We start from the raw sequence: 19,347 nt of genomic DNA, 5'->3' as shown, positions 1-19,347 counted from the left end.
TTTGAGAGGTGTGGAAGAGAGCATGTCCAAATCTAAGGATTGAGCTAATTTTCAACTTACATTCTCATCAAATATTATATTCCTTGATATAAAATATTCCTTTTTGATTGGATCATAAAGCTAAGCTTTACTTACCTCACTCTATCCAACAAGTAAACTTTTTCTAGACTTGTCATAGAATTTCTTCATTTTCTCATCAAGAATATGAGCAAAACCTAATTATCCAAATACTTTGAGATGAGATACCTAAGTCTTAGATCCATGGAAAGCTTCATATGATGTAATAAATTTTAATACTTTAGCAGCTGATTGATTCATCAAGTAACAAGTAGTGTTGACTACTTCATCCCAATAGCAGTTGGCAATTTGCTTATCTTTTAACATGCATCTAGTTGCCTCAAATAGGGTCCTATGCTTTCACTTTGAAACACCATTTTGCTGAGATGTATAGCTACAAGAAGGCTGCCTTTTGTCCCATGTTCTGGGAGATATTGATTGAATTCTTTGGATAAGAATTCTCCTCAATTATCTGATCTCAACAACTTGATTCTTCTACCTATCATGGTTTCAACTATAATATGAAAGTGCTTGAAGATGTCAAACCCTTCATTCTTGGATTTCATGAAGAATATCCAATCATATCTTGAAACATCGTCACTAAAACAAACATAATATATATGTCCACCTATTTGAAGATGTATGGGTTGATTAATATACATATGCATGAATGAAATCAACGACTCCTTTTGATCTATTTGTATCTCTTGAGAATCTTGTTCTTGACTATTTTCCAAAGCAACATGCTTCACAAAATTTGCCAATCCTTTGTAGTGATAGTATGTCCAAAGCCATGCCATGAGACTTCAACATATAGATGCTTCTAAAATTCAAGTGTTCATGTCTTTTATCCAATAGTTCAATGGGAGCAAGAGGGCTCATTCCTTCATCTTGTCTGGTTGTAAATGTTGAAGGTGATCCATCAAGTTTGAAGAGTTTCCCATGCGTCTTCTCTTTGGCCACTACTTTGTAGTGACTCTTTATGTATTTGATGAGGTATTGATGTCCTTCAAACTTTACTTTGAAGCTTTTCTCTCATGGTTCAAACTGACAGCAAGTTCTTGGTCAATGAGGGTACTAATATGACATCTCCAAGTGTCTTTTTTAGCCATGTATTGAGCTAGATAGGTATGTCTCTTATACATACAATAGCATTAGGATTACTATCTACAAAATATTCCCATTGTGATTATAATCCAACTTAGAGAAATATTCGACATGAGAAGTCATGTGGGAGCTTGCCTCACTATCAATCCACCATAGTTCTTTGATTCCAAGGTCTACACTATTGGCTTGTATAGTCTCCTAGATAGAAAGCAGAAAGTTACCTGGAGAGAGGCATTGAGAACTTCCTTCCCCGTCAATAAAGCTGGCTAATTTTCCCTTCCAATCAACTTGCTTCTTCCTACAATCTTTCTCAAAATGCCCATATTTTAAACAATAATAACATTGAATTGAGTTATTATATCCTCTATTGCAGCCTCTTCCTCTACCTCTAGAGGAACGGTGGCCTCTTCCATAAGGAGAGTGATTACCTTCATGAGATTGTTGATCATTGTTGTGGTTGGGCTAGTTTGATTGGTGTCTTCATCTACCTCTTTGAGTGTTGGATCTCCCTTTTCCTCTTGTTGAAAAAAGTGCTTTGTCGATTGTGCTTGTTGAGGTTCTTGTAGAAATGCTATGATGAATATTCTTCAACGCTACTTACCTTTGAACGTCATCTATGAGGATTTATTGCATCTCATCAAGTGAGGGTTTTTGCCTCAAAATGATGAAGCCTTGTACAAGTCCTTTATATCCTTCCTTCAAACCATAAATAATGATTGTGGACAACTCATTATTTGCCATTTTATCTCCCACAACAATAAATTGCTGAAGCAAATTCTTATCTACTTTGATAAACTCTCTGGCAATCTCTCCTACATTTCTCTTTGTGTTGGTTAGCGAAGCTCTCAAGGCTATTTTTCTTGATGTACTTTTTGATTCATATATGTTTTTCAACATCTCCCAAGCTTTCGCAAGAGTTGTCACATCCATTAGATGGCTGACAATGTCATCCTTGAGATTCAACTTTATCTTGTGGATAGAAAGCATGACCTTTTTGTCTCATTTGGCCAATTCTCCTCCAGTAAGGACATCTTCCTTTGGTCTATGAATTGAGACTAGCTCCTAGCAACAACTGAGACTAGCTCCTAGGAATCTTGGAACAAGAGGAGTGGATCAATCTTCACTTTCCAAGTGGCATAGTTGGTACCATTGAGCTTTTGAAGCTCCCTCCAAATGTAGACAATGTAGACTAGGATTTCTAGCTTCAAGAAAGCAATGTGGTGAATGGGGATTTTCACATAGACAAGACTCACAGTAGGCAAGATCTTTGACACTTGCTTTAACACCATGAGAAAATTTGATGAGAAAGAGGATATGAGACACAATAGAACCAACAATACAATGACAATACAATAGTAGACTTTATTCAATGGAGAAAGGGAAACTATGGCTACAATATAAAGTAATGGGCTAGTGTTCAAACTCAAAACAAACATAAAGGACTTCAACTAGCCCAGATATGACAATTTGTATAAGGTAGAGAGTGTGGGCTACACTCAACACTACTCTATACTCTCAGTATTACTCCTCTAAGGTCATTTACTTATCTAGTCTCACACTCACAGTGTAGGATTGTGCAAGATTGCTCAAGTCTACTCAGGATTATTCTAAATTGCATTTTGGTTACTCAATATAATTGATATATCTCTCTAAGATGAGATAATCTTCCGGAGTCCTTTGGTAGGTGGATGTTCCATAATATAAAAACAAGTTTTTTTCACACTTCATGTCAAGATAGCAAATGTAACTCCTATTATTCAACTTTCAAAGTAGGCTAATACACGTAGTTTAGATTCCTTCAATTAGGCAACTAGCTCACTTTATGGTTGTATATTTAGCTTCCAAAGTAGGCGAGTAACTGTAGTCCAGACTTCTACAATTAGGTGACTAGCTGATTTTATGGTTGTATAAAATATTTTAGAGATTATATCTAGAAGATCCCAATAGTCAAGGTGTAGTATGTATATAGAAGAACATTTTGTCTTATTACACCTCTAAAAGTTAATAGTCAAATTGAGAGATATTCACTCTACAAAACTACCCATAGCCAAAGTAGTAACCCAAATTTTTCTCATTAATTCATGGAGATTTTTGCCCAAAATTGAGAGATATTCACTCTACAAAACTACCCATAGGTAAAGTAGTAACCCAAAACTTTCTCTTTAATTCATGGAGACTTTTTCCCAAAATTCACCTTTTCTCCAACTAAAAGGTGTTAACCAAAAAGTCAAATATATGACTAAAGTCATATATGTTAATGTCATGTCACCATCATGATATCATCTCATGAATAAAGAGTTGTATGCTAATTACTAGTAATATTAGTGTGTTGTCTTGTCCGCTAATTAGTAGTATGCTAACTAGCAAAATGATCTACCTTTGTCATGTATGCTAATTAATAATAATCTATTTATGTTTTTGTATGCTAATTAGCAATTCCATGTATAGTAATTAGGAATTATTTGTGTGCTAATCCAAAGAATAATATTCACACATTTGAGAGGGTGTAAACTTGTACGCTTTAGCAACCCTAACTCTAATCTTGGTCTATATAAGGGTGGGAGGTCTCAATTGTAGTTACCTTTTTGGTGCATCCATGTTGCAGAAGCTCTTTCAATGCAACTATTAAAGGTTTCTATTCTCTTCTTCTATTCTATCAGCTTGCCTCCATTGTTGAGAGTGAGAATGAGAGTGAGAGTGAGAGTGAGAGCATGTGAGAGGTGTATTGAGTGAGTGCTGAGGGAAGATGAAGCTCAATGTTATCTTCTTACTTTTCTTCTTCTTCTTCTCTATGAGCTTAGCTATTCTTTGCAAAACTTAGTGGTAGAAGTAAAGGAGTGATGACATTAGATCATGTTGTTTAGGTCGTAGAACCATCTTCAAGCCTTCAAGCTTTTAGACCACAACACAAGAAGGTAAGTTAGTGAGTTCACTACATGTGGAAGCTAGTCTTGTGTTTTTTCTTTCTTGGGATAGAAAGAATCATACATGCTTAGTTAAAGCAAACTGCTTGTCGAGAAGACAAGGTGAGGTACTATCACCAAATACTTGGTAGCTTTTGAATTAGTAGTAGTCTATCAAATTTCCTAGTTGTTGCTCATTTGGCCCAACATTTTGGTTCAATTTGCTAGGAAAAGGAACGGTGCAATTGTCAAGGTTCTCATGCTTCTACCATGTGGCAAAATAGGAGGCTTTTCCGTTGAGTGTGGATGGGATCGATAGTGTATCGATTGTTTGCACTCATGACTTTATACTCCAAAACACATGATCAAATTTACTAGAGTAGAAAAAAAAACAGACTGAAAAACACAAAAACCAAAAACAAGAAAATCTCAAAACATGAAATATAAAACTCAAATTCTTGTTGATTGATCAATTGGGCTAACATTATTGTGCTTAGAAGATTCATTACTGTTACCATCATTGTTTTTGTCCCAAGCTTGTGTGTTCAATGGAGGCAATAAATTCTGCAACCTCAAAACTCAACATGCAAAAATACATGATAAATACAAGAAAACAAAAGATTGAACATCGAGATCTTGAATAGATACATTTATCACCATAAGACCAATTGATTGTAGTCACCAAGTATTGATAGTTGAAATACTACCAACATGAATAAATAGAGTTGGAATATCATCATCATTTAATAATCATAAACACATGAAAAATATGGAGATAGACAACTATGAATAAACAAAAATAAAGGATACAGTGTATAAAGATGCTCATAACTTTATAATAATGCTAGATCTCTGAATACATAAATTAGAATACATCACAATAGATTTGAATACGTAAGATAATTTCCAAATAGAATATATCACATTGAGATATATAGATGCCGCAATATACCAACCAACACATCACTCATGCTCTCACATATAAAATGATGCAATGTCTATTTGGATATAGCTCCGCCATGTAGTGGCATTATATGTATTATGCCTTGATAAGCTTAAGAAATTATCAAAAATGGTATTCTTATGCTCACTATAGCTACCATCTAAATGCATTCATGTTTCTAGAATTGTTTCCTTTTTGCTACACCCTAGATCTACTATGACCTACAAATCTCCATTACTTAGTTTATTTTAAAAAACAATGTGCATATACATTCCAAAGAAAATTGATTTATGTTGCACATTTTTAAAAAAATTTATGAAACTGGCTCTACTTATGAAGATAATTGTTATTATTAATAAGTTATTATATGCTAGTTCATGGAAGAAAGACTTGGGAAACCCTCCCAATACTAGCTTATTAAAACTATGTTTGTAGTATAGAACAACAAAAAGAACTAGTCTAGTGGATAGTCACTTGGCAGTTAAGTGCACTTGGGTGATGACACAGCCGAGATGGGTGACCTCTCGAGAAGATTTTCCTACAAGCTAGTGGAAGCTTCTCACGTGCAGCCAACGAAGCCTTCGTAGCCCATTGCCAAGTATGACAAGGTCTGTACCTTGGTCGCCTCCTTAGTCGCCACCTTGGAGTGGCGCCCGCCCAGCCACACGACGTTGTAGTGCAGTGCTCACCCATATATTCACGCTACAAAAATGAAACCCCTCCCTGACGTCATTGATGCCGTCGTAAAAAACACTAAAAGAAAGCGTCCCCTCTTTATCATTGATGACATCATCAAAAACTCTAAAAAGCAAATGTTCTCTTTTTACCCCCCGGTTACTATATAAACAGGGATAGAGCATCATGATAGACACATGAATACACACACACACACACACACACACACAATGATCCATGTAGAAGTCTCTCTGTTGCTATTGACGTGATGAAGCTCTGTTGCAATCTATCGAGCCTCTCTCTCTCTCTCTCTCTCTCTCTCTCTCTCTCTCTCTCTCTCTCTCTCTCTCTCTCTCTCTCTCTCTCTCTCTCTCTCTCTCTCTCTCTCTCTCTCTCTCTCTCTCTCTCTCTCTCTCTCTCTCTCTCTCTCTCTCTCTCTCTCCCTCTCTCCACCCCTATGCAGAAGCACTGCTCGAGCGCATCAAGCTTCTTCCATGGCTTCCAAGAGACATCGAGATGCTGAGCAAGGTCACGCTTAGAGAGCTCCCCAATATGAGGAAGTGGTCGCCACTGTTGCTGAGGGAACTCAACACGATGCTGAAGCATAAGTGGAAGTTAACCCCAAACCCATTCAAATCAAAGAACCTACCATCCCACAACAAATCCAGGTTGCGGCTATAACCCGTAATCACAATGGATGGCCAAACGGAGATAATTAGGTTAGTACATAATAAAAGGATCATGATTAGTTAGAACTTACTTAGACTTGTAAAAGCATGTTAGTATTATCAAATGCTTTTTAGGAAGGAACACAAAAATCGATGAAGCGGATAGATTCTATGCATCGCATTGATAACTATGTTAAAAATGTATCATGGTTATGATTGCTTTTGGATTTGTGAATGATGAGTTATGGCTCTTATGATTCCGGGCTTGCATAGCCAGACGAGTTGTGGATTGTGGTGGTTCGGGACATTTGGGTCCCCAACTGAATGCTTCCTTACACTCTGAGGAGTATTGAAAAACTCACCTACGGGTGGGGGTCCTATGCTCTCGAGGAAGGTAGGTGTTTTTGGTTTTTGATCACTCGAGCATTTGAGAGGGCAAAGGGCCAAGTGGTAAGTGCCCTTGTTATGTAGGATGACTTTGGAGGCTCAGGGAAGCTTAGAGGGGCTTTGAGCCAATAAATTCCTTGTTGACCGCAGATGGAGTGCAATCACATATAGCCCAATCTCGAGGGATTGGAAGGTCCTATCCTAGGCTGGTGGACGATGTCTTTTTGTGGAAAGACGGTTTGTATCACTCTGTGGAGTGATGGTGAAATAAAGTATCTGATTTTTGAATTGTTTGTTATGTGCTAAAGATTGAGTTTAATGAACCCAGTTTAGCGGAGTAATAAAAGGAAGCTGATTTTATATGTCCAAACAGTGTGGTGGTATGCTTTTCTAATTAGAAAATTAAGCAAACCCATCAAGGAAAGTGGGAGGCTGGGTGGACCCGATAAGTCAGGTAAGATAGAGCTGATTAAATCGTGACCCTCCCAATATTGGTAGGATTAGTTACCAAGTTTAACACAATTTTAGGGCACCGGAGCTGAGATTTTACCTTATGGTTAGGGGAATCGAGTTACACTCCCCCCCATTTCTCACTCTCTTTGAACCAAGTGCGGTGTTAACCTCACTCCTGCCTTTGATTGATTACAAAGTGGTCTTTCTTAGGTGGGTGTTAGATTGCTATTAGGGGTGACTTTTCTACACTTCCCCTATGAAGTAGAACTAAGATTCCCATGTTCAACTAAGTCCAAGGTTTCCCATGGGGAGACGGGATGGTGATGTGCATGGATATAAATTTTAGTCGACTACTACGAGGACTCCTCCGGGTTTGTTGGAGGAGGCACCTCACAACACCCCTTTACATTTATGCTTAATGAAAAAAATAATTAGGGCTTATGGTATATGTGATTTCAATGGTTTAAGAATTCCATAATGAGATAAATTCTATAGTTTATGAATCAATGGAATTGTATTATGGTCACTTAAGTAATATTGTCTTAATTGTTTTTCTATGTTTTACTTATCATTGCAATGGCAATATTTTTCTACTCATTTGCATTTATGAAAAAATGCAATACATAACTATGATCCATGTGTAATAAATTTTCTATGCTTACTTATAATGGACACCTAAGACCAATTTGTTCATGCAACAATTATAGTTATTCCATTGTCCTACTCTCCGTGGATCATGTGCCTCATCCCATTCTTAAGAGAGGAGGTTTTTCCCCTCAATCAATTCCTTCATGTGTTGAATGATAAATGTGTTAGCAAAATGGGAGGAGCCAATGGAATTATAGGGTAAAAGTTAGCGGAAAATTTTAGTCCAAAGGCTATTTTTTGGAGGTTTTCTGGATGACAAGGCTAGAATTTTGGGCTTAAAAACTCAAAAACTAGCCCATATATACAAAAAATATATGTTTTGACCTAAAATTGGACTAAAAGCATTAAAATAAAGGTTATCTCACAACATTTCCCCAATTTTCTAAACTCTATACCTCTTTATAAGGTTGTAGACACAATGATTTGGTCTTGGAAAGCACATCACAAATGAAAGAGAAGGAGAAAGACATTGCAAATAATTGGCTAAAGAAAAAGAAGTTTAAGGAGACTAACAAATCAAAGAAAGAGAGACCTAAACTTGATTTCTTGCACATGGTAGTTCAAGGGTTTCACCCAATATAAAACATGATGGAAGTGATCAAAGACAAAAGTCATATTTGAGAGACATGATGGAGAAAGGGAAGGAGAAAGCCAATGAAAATAATTGGCTAAAGGAAAAGAAGTTGAAGGAGACTAACAAATCAAAGAAAGAGAGACCTAAACTTGATTTCTCACACATGGTAGTTCAAGGGTTTCACCTAATATAAAACATGATGGAAGTGATTGAAGACAAAGGTCATATCTGAGAAAGAAACTTACAAGATGAATAACAGTATACTTAAAGACTTATTTTTGTTTATCATGCATCCATCCTTGTTGTTAATAAAATAGGCTCTCCTACCTATTGGGCCTTTCTTGTGCTAGGTGTCCCCTAGATGGATAATATAATGGTAATGAGATTACAAGCCTATGGCACAAAGCAACATTGGAAAAGCAATGTATCCAACATTTTATGGAATGAGATATGATGCCTTCTATCTATTGAAGTGCCAAATAGAGTTATTTCTAACATCATCAAGTTAAACTTGTTTTTGTAAGAATATCAATCAATGGTGGCTTAGCACTTGTAGACAAGTTGTGGTGCTTCGCTCATAAATAGTCAGCGAGAGTGATTATTGGAATATTTACACAAGGATATAGCACAATGAGGAAATACATAAAGGTTTCTCCAAATGAATGCTAGTGCAATATGGGCTTATAATTTCAACGGATGATTATCTTGGTAGGATCATCACTAAATTTTAAGCATCAATATCATTATCAAACATGTGAAATGCAATAGATGGTTCTTACATTTGACTTTATCGACTTCCTAATAAACACAAAACATATTGGCTAAATATATAACAGACGAAACATTAGATAGATTTCTACTATTTCAAAACTTGTAACTTGCTTCGGTGACAATCTCTCACCTTGTCTTCTCAACACTCCACTCTAGCTAACCGTGCATCTTTCTTTCTATCCCAAGAAAGTAAATCCAAAATCTTGAAGGCTTGAAGATGGTTGCATGGCACAAACAACACCATCAAGGATGCCAATGAATAGAGAAGCTAATAGAGAAGAAGAAGAAAAGCAAGAAGACAATGTAGAGCTTCACCTTCCTTTAGTACCTCATGCAACACACCTCTTACATGCTCTCTCACTCTCAATCTCAAAAATGGAGGCAAGATGATAGAATAGAAGAAGAGAATCCACTTTTATCTAGATCTAGATTAGGGTTAGGGTTAGGTCACTTCTTCAGGTTCTTGCATTGTTTACATTTTAGGGTTTGTCCCCTTTTTGGATTTTAGGGTTTGCACCCTAGTTTGTGTTTTAAGGTCTCCACAATTATGATTTAGAATTTGCACCCTCTTTTGGGCATCCTATCCACTTTGTAGACTCTAGGCTGGTCAATCCTTGAAGCATACACCTTAACTTAAATAGACCTGCCCTATGCTATTCTAAGTACAAATTCATGTGCATAATCTATACAACATTTATAGGTTTCACAAATATAAACATGGGTGATAAATACAATACAGGAGTAATGAGCCTGACTCTCACAAAAACATATATCCATGATAATAACATATCCATAAAGGACACTAGATAATACAAGTACCCAAAAATAATAACCTGAAGTGCTTCAAAAAAAAACCATAGCATTACAAATCGATTAGCTCTTTAAAACAACCCAAAAACATGTAAATTACCAAAAGTTTCATTGAATGGTACACGACCATAGAGAGTTTCTATGTCCAATAACTAAAATCCTAATTTGGAAGGATCCTTCTACATCTATAAATAGGTAGTTGTCCACTATTCAATCCATCCTTAGCTTATAGGTTTTAGCAATTAGCCCTCTTCCACTAGTTTTTTAACCCCCAAGGACTACTGCTACATGGTCTATAGCTATTACCTAGCCTACCACTACTCCAATTATCAATTGTTGGCTTTACCATTTCTAGCCCTAGAGACTATTGCAGTCTAGTTTCCAATCTACTATCCTTCCATTTCTAGCATCAACTTGAGTTGTGTTTGCATCTATAGCAAGTAATTTTTGTGTTTTCAACACTTTTCTTCGTCAATCTCTATTCCAAATGGTAGTAGCTACTACACTCAAGATCTATTCCCAATAGTGGATGATACATATCTACACCTCCCTCAGCTCGCTCTCACGAGAGCCACTGACTATTGGGGAGAACTCAACCCTTGAGCATTATGTACACTCTCTCATTCATTTATAGTATTGATACATTTACTTCATATTTTTTCTTTCTTGTCTGTTTGTGTTTGTGCTTTTGCATTTTGCACCTAGGGTTTGTGCTAATTACATTACTATCTAAGTTATTGTGTTTCATCCCCATGTTTGTATATTTTGTGTTTTTCTCTATGCAAACCATGAAGTACAATAGATAACATAAGTGTCCAAAAATAATACACTAAAGTGCTCCAAAAGAATAATCTACCATAAATAATTCTACCGTGGACACTTTCACTTTGCTTTGACCTCCTTTAATTTTAGCCTTCACAAAATACTGTTAACATTATCCATCTCCAAGATGAGTGCCAATCCCATGGCACTCACATCAAAGATAGATACAAAATGTTGGGACAATCGATGAAGTAGCTTTGAAGAAGTAATGATCTTGATGGAGGAAGTTGATGATAAATAACTTATGCTAACAAGGGTGATATGCATGTTGATGCAGAATTGTAGCTAATGGTGATGATATCTTGTGGATGGTACAGATACTATTGCTAGTATTGCAATAGATGGTAGTTGAGGGTGTTATTCATGACACAACTTGCATAAATTGGGTGTTTTTACATGTAATAGTATACTTAAACAAGGATTCTTTTGATGGATCAAATTTAAATGGTCATTGGAAATTAAATGGGAGGTTGTATAAGATGGGAGATCTCTACAAACTTTTGTATCGACAAAGTAAAACCTCATGTGCATCCAGTTCCTAGGGAAAAGTGCAAATTTTTTGTTGTGTGCATAGAACATATGATGTTGGTTTGGGAGATGGGTCCAAGAGTAAAGTGTTGTCCCATACTTGAGGACCCAAACCCATGGATAGATTATGGTGCAAATAATATTGTGAATACACATGTGTACATAGGCTAATAATTAGTGAGAAGACTGCTCCATGGGTTCTTCTATTGATGATAGCTAATAAAGCAAGGAATCTTGAAGTACTGAAGATGGGAAGAAGTAGCATTGTTGAGGGAGGAGAGAGTTTTTTATGAAGATGTTGGAGAGACATCGTTAGTGAGATGGAAAAAATGTAGAGTCCAATCCAATAAGCTCTTGAAGCACATGGTTCTCTGTTAGAGTAGTTGATGCAATTGGTCCCTTTTTGCTTGAAGTACCTTTTCCTTCTTGCTTCAAAATTGATTCGCTAGCATTGGGATAAATGAAGTGGAAAGAAAAAGGTGCAAATGGCTCACGAAGATGGGTCTAACCAAGGGGAGCTGAGAATCCCAAGGTATGTCTTGACCTTAATGTGCCCCCCTAGGGTAAAAGTGGGGGATATTGGAAAAGGGATACGGGGTTAGAGATGGAGGGGCCAACAAAATCACTAGATGCATTTAACTTAAGGTCCTTAGGGGCATTGTAATGCATGTGAGTGCATATTTCTTATTCTTCTTTTTTCTTTTGATTTTTTATTAAGTGTACGTAAGGAATATTGAATATATTTAGAGCACACTGCCTTGTTGTTGATGAAGCTGTTAGTAGAGTAGAAGAAATTTGTTGATATAGATGTGGGGGCTTGTTGATGAAGGAATTTACAACTCCTCCCATGGAAGTGAATGACCATTGGATATCATAATTGAGATATGTTATGGATGAAGAAATCAGGATGTTGTTGTCAATGGCTCTCTGATGTTATCCTCATTTGTTGGAGTCTCTTAGATGATCTTGTTAGCTTGGTGTTTAGATCATATAACCATTTGGATATTTCTACGACTTGAGATTTTTTGGAAAGTTTTTGGAGCTAGTGCCATTATCAAATCTTGGATTGCTAGGTTTTGTTATCACTGATGTGATCTATCAAGTTCTTGCATTCACTTAGTGAAACCTTAAGACTATCACATAATGGATTCAAAGTTAAAAGATAGAAAAGATTACGTATAACTTTTTTTCTTTTCATCATCACACCTTGAGTGAAAGTTTTGAGCTTGTACCTCTGATTGTGCCCTTAAGTAAGATGTATCATTGTTTCAAAAGTTAGAGAGGCTTTAGCTCTTTGCAAGGCATTGAATGAAACAATAAAATACATATAAGTTAATTAGGGTTACTTATATACAAGGATTAATGAATCTCTAAAATTTTGGAAATCTGTCAGTTATAGAAATTTGGGTTGTATTGCAATTCAGCAAAACCAGCTAGGTCAGTTGGTTTGGTAGCCAGTCCACAAAGGTAAGTAATCAAATCAATAAGGGAAAAGAAGATCCTACAAAGAAATTGACTATATGTAATTCCTCTTCAGTTAGAATCTTGCTAATCAATGTGGGTGATATTGCAGTTTTTGTGATGGTGTGATAAGCCACAATGATAGACCATAGTGAAGTGGTCCGATTAGTAAGTTGGGTCAAATTGGAGTGTACCGACTATACATTGTTGCACAACTATTGTTGTTTACTACAAAAAGAAGGAAGCAAAAAACAAGGCATCAAGAGGAAAAGTGTGAGGTGGAAAAAAGGAAAAGGTGCCCTACAAGAGAGTGGGCCCACCAGGAGTACAAGACCCAACCATGGAAGCTGCAAGAAGCTAAAAGCAAGAAGGCACACCTTTAAATATGAAGGCATAGCCAAAACCTCTATAAAAGAGCTCCAGGATCCCTCCTGTGCAATTTGTAACGATGAATGGGCGGTAGGACTAAGCTAGAAAGAAAGGAGGACAATGGGAAAAAGGGCCTAGGCCATGGCTAGCCATGTAAGAAAAAGGGATAAGGGGATGACTGTCCAAAAGGGATTTAGGGTTTTGTTTATAAAGTTCAAAAAGCGAATGAGAGCTCATTCTTTGGTGTGTGGCAAAGTGGACTCTTCTTCTTGTCTTCTTCTCTTCTCTTGCTTGCTTGTGAGTGCTTGAGGGAGGGAGTGTGAGTGAGTGTGTGAGGGTGAGGGATCTTGGAGGAGAAGCCCTCCTCCTTCTCCTCTCTTCTCTTCTTCTCTTCTCTTCTCTCGTCTCGTGCGTGGCTATGGAGGATGGAGCTTAGAGAAAGATGCTTGAGGATGCTTGAGCTTGCATCACGAATTGTGGAGCTATTGGAGTGCTTGAGAGAGGAAGCAACTCAATTGGGCATCAAGGTAAGCTCAATACACTCATAGAGAGGGATAGTGAGTGGGCTATGTGAGAGGTAGCCATTAGTGCTCGCTTGAAACACGTGAACAATAAGTGTTCTGTGGGTCTTGGTGGTTGAGCTTGAGTGCCTCTACATTTTGGTTCCATTGCTAGGACCAACGAATTCAAGCCACGAGTGCTTGCACGCTTCGAATCGAGCATCAAAGTAAGGGTTTTATCCCCGAACCGGAGCTTGAGATAGATAGAAGGTTTTGGGTTTTAATCCGTGCTACCAATAAGTATTTTTGGTTTTTGATGATTAGTTGAATAGGAGAAATCAATTCGATACTTTGCTTTTGATTTTTGTCACATTTAGAGTAAGATAGGAAGGAGAAATCAGAGTGGAAAGCTTAAAGGTCACTGCTGTAAAATAGTCCTGAACAGGGCAGTAACAGGGAAAAATGGGAAAAAAAGAGGACTCAAATGTCTCAGAGTTGCAAGTGGAGTGATTGGGAAGGCTAAGGTGCTGGCCAGCAAAGGTTTAAGGTTGTGAGTGACCATGAAAACCTCATTTGCAGTCGTGGCTTTATGAGAGAGAGAGAGAGAGAGAGAGCTTGCAGGTCACGAGACTACATCAAATCAATCGAGCATGTCGGAGCTTTCGGTGAGATTCAAGTATAGAATGCCCTTGGCCTACACCCCTCCTTGATTCCTGGAAGTCCTTGTAGGTGCTAGCAACATTTAAGTGAGGATTTTTGGGCAAAACACGATCGACGTGTTTTCGGCCAGCGGAATCGGATGTTTCCCACATTGTTCGATTCCCAAAATATCGGACCCACTAATCGGTATGATTCCCAGAATCAGACTCGGACAAGCTCGTTTCGTCCTATTAGACATATCCATTCGATTTTAAAAATTAGACTAGCTCCAACTCTAAAATCGGACACACAATCCCATCCGATTGGATGCTCGACCCATCCGATCGCGACAATTGAACAAACCACTTTCGTTCGATTCCAAGAATCAAACAAGAAGGAATTTGACACACTGCCCCATTTGATTGGATGCTCACCCATTGTTCATGAGGGTAAGTGAAAAAAGTGAGTCACTAATGAGTGGTAAGTCCCAATCCAATCTCATTCTATTGAGTTTTTTAATTAATCAATATGCTTGCATTGGATATGATCCCTGGTGTTGGAGGGATTTATGGAACTGAAAGGTCCTTGCGTTGGATATGATCCCTGGTGTTGGAGGGATTTATGGGCTTGTTGGAGGGATTTATGGAACTAAAAGGTCCTTGAGTTTGGAATGAGGCCTAGTGTTGGAGGGATTTATGGACTTGAAAGGCCCTTATACGAGCCTTAGTGGAAGGTGTGCTGGAGGGATTTATGCCTTTGAAATTGAAGATAAAGTTGGATGAATCCCTGCGTGGAGAGAGGCTAATGGGCGGATCCATCTTTAAAATTGAATACGGTGTTGGATGGATCCAGGTGTGGAGAAAGGCTCATGGGCGATCCATCTTTAAAATTGAATATGGTGTTAGATGGATCCGTCTCTTGGCCCTCCTGCGGTTTCCTTCTCTTGCACTATTCCAAATGAGCTTCTTCGTTCACTTTCAGATTGGGGCTGCCTCAGTTTGCCCCTACTTTGTTTCACCTGCATCATGACATTGTCGCATAAGATGGGGAGTGCATTGCATGGATGATGGGGTCTCCGGAGTTGGTGATTGGGGCCTTTGTTTGTACCTAAAAAGAAAAGAATGTACACTACCTAGGGGTGTGCTCTATTGTTGTGTGGTGCATTGTGCTCATGCTAGTGAGACTGGGAGCAAGCCTGGGCAATGTCCCTCACTTAAGGACTTAATTTGTGCATAAGAGAGATGCAGTGTGTGTAGCTTAGGGTGACAGGTCTAACCATAGGCGAGTGTTACCTCCCTAGGTGTGTCCTGCCCTTGATGTGCCCTAAGCATGAAGTAAGGAAGAAAAATGAGGCTAGGGGGTTAGGGACAAAGCCATCCCATCGAAGTGACCAGACACACCTAACTTGAGGACCCCTAGGTGCAATGACTAGGAGCTACGTGCAATTAGTGGTTTTTGCATGGTGGGTCTTCCCATTTCTTTTGTTGTGCCCTTTTCTTTCTCTCTCTTCTTCTTCTTCTTCTTCTTTGGAATAAACAGTTTCTTGACTTTGGTGGGGTAGTACAAGATAGAGTATTTATTCTTCGAGTTCTTGAGCGTGGGATGGGGAGGTAGGGAGTTTTAATGATTTACTAAGGAAATGCCTACTTAGCATGTACCCTTTTTGGCCTAGTCTAACATGGAGAGGGGTGGTGGACAAAAATGGATGGCTGCAGTTGGTGAATTGGCTATTGTTCATGTCCTCAAGGAGGGCTATGCAAAATGATGGGAGTAAAGCAGCACATAGCATTAGCCGAGTCATGGCACATCCATCTATTCCTGCATTAATGTAAAAAAAGAGAGGCACGAGAGATGGTACTCTGTTGGTGCAGGGGGTTGCCTGAGGAGAGTCATGTGTAATATAATATAATTACATGTTGTTACAAAGGCGGGGTTTGGGCAAGAGGAGAATTCCATCAGGAAATGGGCCATGGAGTCCCATAGATCTTGTTCTAAGAAAGCGAGTGCTTCCTCTAGTTTTGTGGCATTGATGTTGTAGATTTTCAGGAAGTTGTATTGGCCATGGATGTTAGGGTCAAAATCTACTCCCACCCTCCGAGGATATGGTAGATAGGTCGGGTCATTTCATTCAAAGGGTAGGGAGCCATAAGATGACATCCACATATCCACGTTGTCGTTCCAAACTCTTCTCCTCCACTTAGGTTGGGATTCATAGCCTTTCACCGTGTGGGGCACCTCCTCAACCTTGTTCTCCCAGTAATCTCGAGATTCTATTCCCCAAGTCATTGGATTTCTCTCTCTTTTAGTGAGCCATTGGTCACCAAGCCTTTTCCCCATGGTGATTGCTTCCTTACCGCTTTAGTGGATAGTACTTTGCTCAAAGCCACTGGGTATCAAAAGGTGAAATCAAAGGGTTGGCGGCGATTTTCCCACTACTCTTGAACAAATACCTATGTATTCCATTTCATGGGTGAGCAGTCCCTTTTTAGTGGGATGGGAGGCTGTGGAACTGTAGGAGGTTGTGCTTTCACCCTTTTGTGTGCTTGATCCAACATTCTGGCTCTGTTTTTTTTCACTTCTACCCTCCTTTTTGTTATAGCCTCCTATTCTTGAGGGGGCTCTGGTTGTGCTAAGTAAGGTGGTGGGGTACACTCCTCGTCTTGTTGTGCTCCTTCATGGCCTGACCCTGCTCCTTCCTCTTGTGGTTGTTCTTTTTCAATGAACCCAAGTGCGTCCACTTCTTGCGAAGTTAGGCCTGCCAAGCGGAGATAGTAGTGTTGCTCTTCCAAGCTTGGGCCAACTCCACTAGGTTGTGATGGCATTTGCAGTCCTGCTTTCAACGCTCTATGAGCCATTCCTAATTTCCTTTTGATGGCATCTATGGATTCTCCCTCCTCTGCCTGGATGACATCCCCTAGAGTATCCAAGAAGGTGTGTTGCTGCATTTGGAAACTCACTTGGGCAGCCTCTACTCTGCTTTTAGCAAGTTATTTTTCCTTTTCTACTTGAGCGAGACGGTGTGCGAAGGCTTCAATTATTTCTTCATTGTGGATTGCCCACTCTTCTATTTTCTCCATCATCTCCTCAGAGCTCTCCCCCTACCTACTTGTTAGGGATGTTATGATGGATTCTTGCTCTTTCTCCTTGTGGGTGAGCTTCTCCTTTTCTTTTTCCAAGTGTTGAATTTCCCTCTCCATCCTTTCTTGCTCATCGATTTCCAGGAATACCTTGATTACGAGGTCTTTGACCTCTCGGTGATGCTCCTCCCATTCCTGTTTCCTTTCTACTTCTCTCTCTACCAACTCTTCCATGCCTAATTGGACTCTTTGTAGTTGAGCTTCCAAGTCTTGGTGTTGTAGTATTAAGGCCTTATATTCGTGTTGTAGTGTCACCAGTTCTTGGGTTTCATCTTTGAGTTCCTGCCTCCATGTTTTCTCCTTATCCTCCCTAGCCTTAAGGGTGGCCCTTGGCTCGCTAATCTCTTTTTGGTATGTGGTGACCTGTTGAGTTTTTTCAAGTTGGAAGGTCACCACCACCTCTTTCTCGACTTCTTCCAGCTTGGTCACCACTATTCTTTTCTCCCCTTTGGCTTTCTCTAGTTGAGAGGGAAGTTCCTTGACATATTCATTGTGCTCTACGGGTGGCCTCTCTGTTGCGGGGGTGGAGGTTGTGGAGATTGCCACCCTTTGCCTCTTTGGGTCCTGCCCTCGACTCAGTGTTCGTTGCAGCCCGTCTTTTGGTCCCCACGAGGGGGGTTCCTTCTCCTGCTCCTTGGTCTAGTTCTTTATTGAGAAAATATTGGACCCATGCCATTAAGTTGCTGGCTTCCACCTAAGTCACAGAGCTAGGTGTGGACAGGCAATGGTGGTGATGGGCGTTTGGAGTGGGGGAGTGGGGGTGATTAGGGCCTTGCCCTTGCCTTCTTGTACTGCAAGTGGTATGAACTATGGCACATGGGTGCTTGAGCTCGGCCCTTCGTCTCTAATGGGGCTTGTGAGTTCAGGCCCATCCTGCCTGAACTGTTGCTCAATGGACCTCGCATGGTGAGAGCCATGTCCTCCTCTTTTTTTCTTAACTCCTCCTCCTCCTCTTCTTGCTTCCTCTTTCTTTCCTCCTTGGCCTTTTTGGACTCCCTTCAAGCCTTTTGCAGGTCCGCTTTCTCTTTTTTCCTACTCCTCTTCATGTTGTTCTTATACAATTTTCTTCTTCATCTTCTTGGCCTTTCTTCGGCTAGTTTGCTCTTCTTGTTCCGTGCTTTCTTCTTCTTTACTCAGCGTCATTTCACTAGATTGTGCCTCCTGTTCCTGGTGAGGTGGAGACCGGCTTAGTGTTTCATCCATTCCCTCTTATGTTTCCTCCTACCCTTGCCCCAAGGCTTCCCTGGTGTGATCGCGCTGAGGACCCCACTGAATCCAAGGGTTGCAACCTTTGAAGATGAAGCTTTTCTTTTAGCTTTGGTGGCAAGGGATTCCCCCACGATGGGCTGTCCTCCAATTGCAAGAGCTTTTGCCGAGGTCTCAATGGTCTTCCTCACAAAACCGTTGAGGTTCACCTCATCCAACAACCTTGCTACAATGCTCTCTAGCAAGGGGACGTTGATGCGGCTCATGATGGTGTTGTATCTTTGACTAGAGAACAATGCGTGCACCATCTTGGCTTGGAGTTGGATTTTGGGTCACGGATATCCGCCAAGTTGATGCCGTCATTGGTCTGGACCCTTACCTTGTCCATTCCTAGAAATGCATATACATCTCTCTTTGGCTTCCTCTCTACTTTGTTCACCAAGCCCAAGGCCTTTTCCACCAACTCCGGGGTCAACTCAATCTACACCCAATGGATTTCCTCTCCCTCATGCACAATTATTGTTCCGCGGTTCTTGTGGAAGGTTCTCGAAAATTCTGCATAGTGGAATTAGTCTACCCCCTATCCTACTGCTTCCACATATTTCTACAAGTTGCATTGCTCAATGATCTGTCTCACAACCCATTCTTCAATGGCCATGTCTTCTAGGTTGAAGATATGCCGGAACTTG

This window comes from Lygodium microphyllum, chromosome 24 (genome assembly GCF_053477565.2).
Source record: "Lygodium microphyllum isolate KBCC chromosome 24, Lygodium_microphyllum_v1.1.10, whole genome shotgun sequence".
Classification (NCBI taxonomy): domain Eukaryota; kingdom Viridiplantae; phylum Streptophyta; class Polypodiopsida; order Schizaeales; family Lygodiaceae; genus Lygodium; species Lygodium microphyllum.
This window is presented reverse-complemented; position numbering follows the sequence as displayed.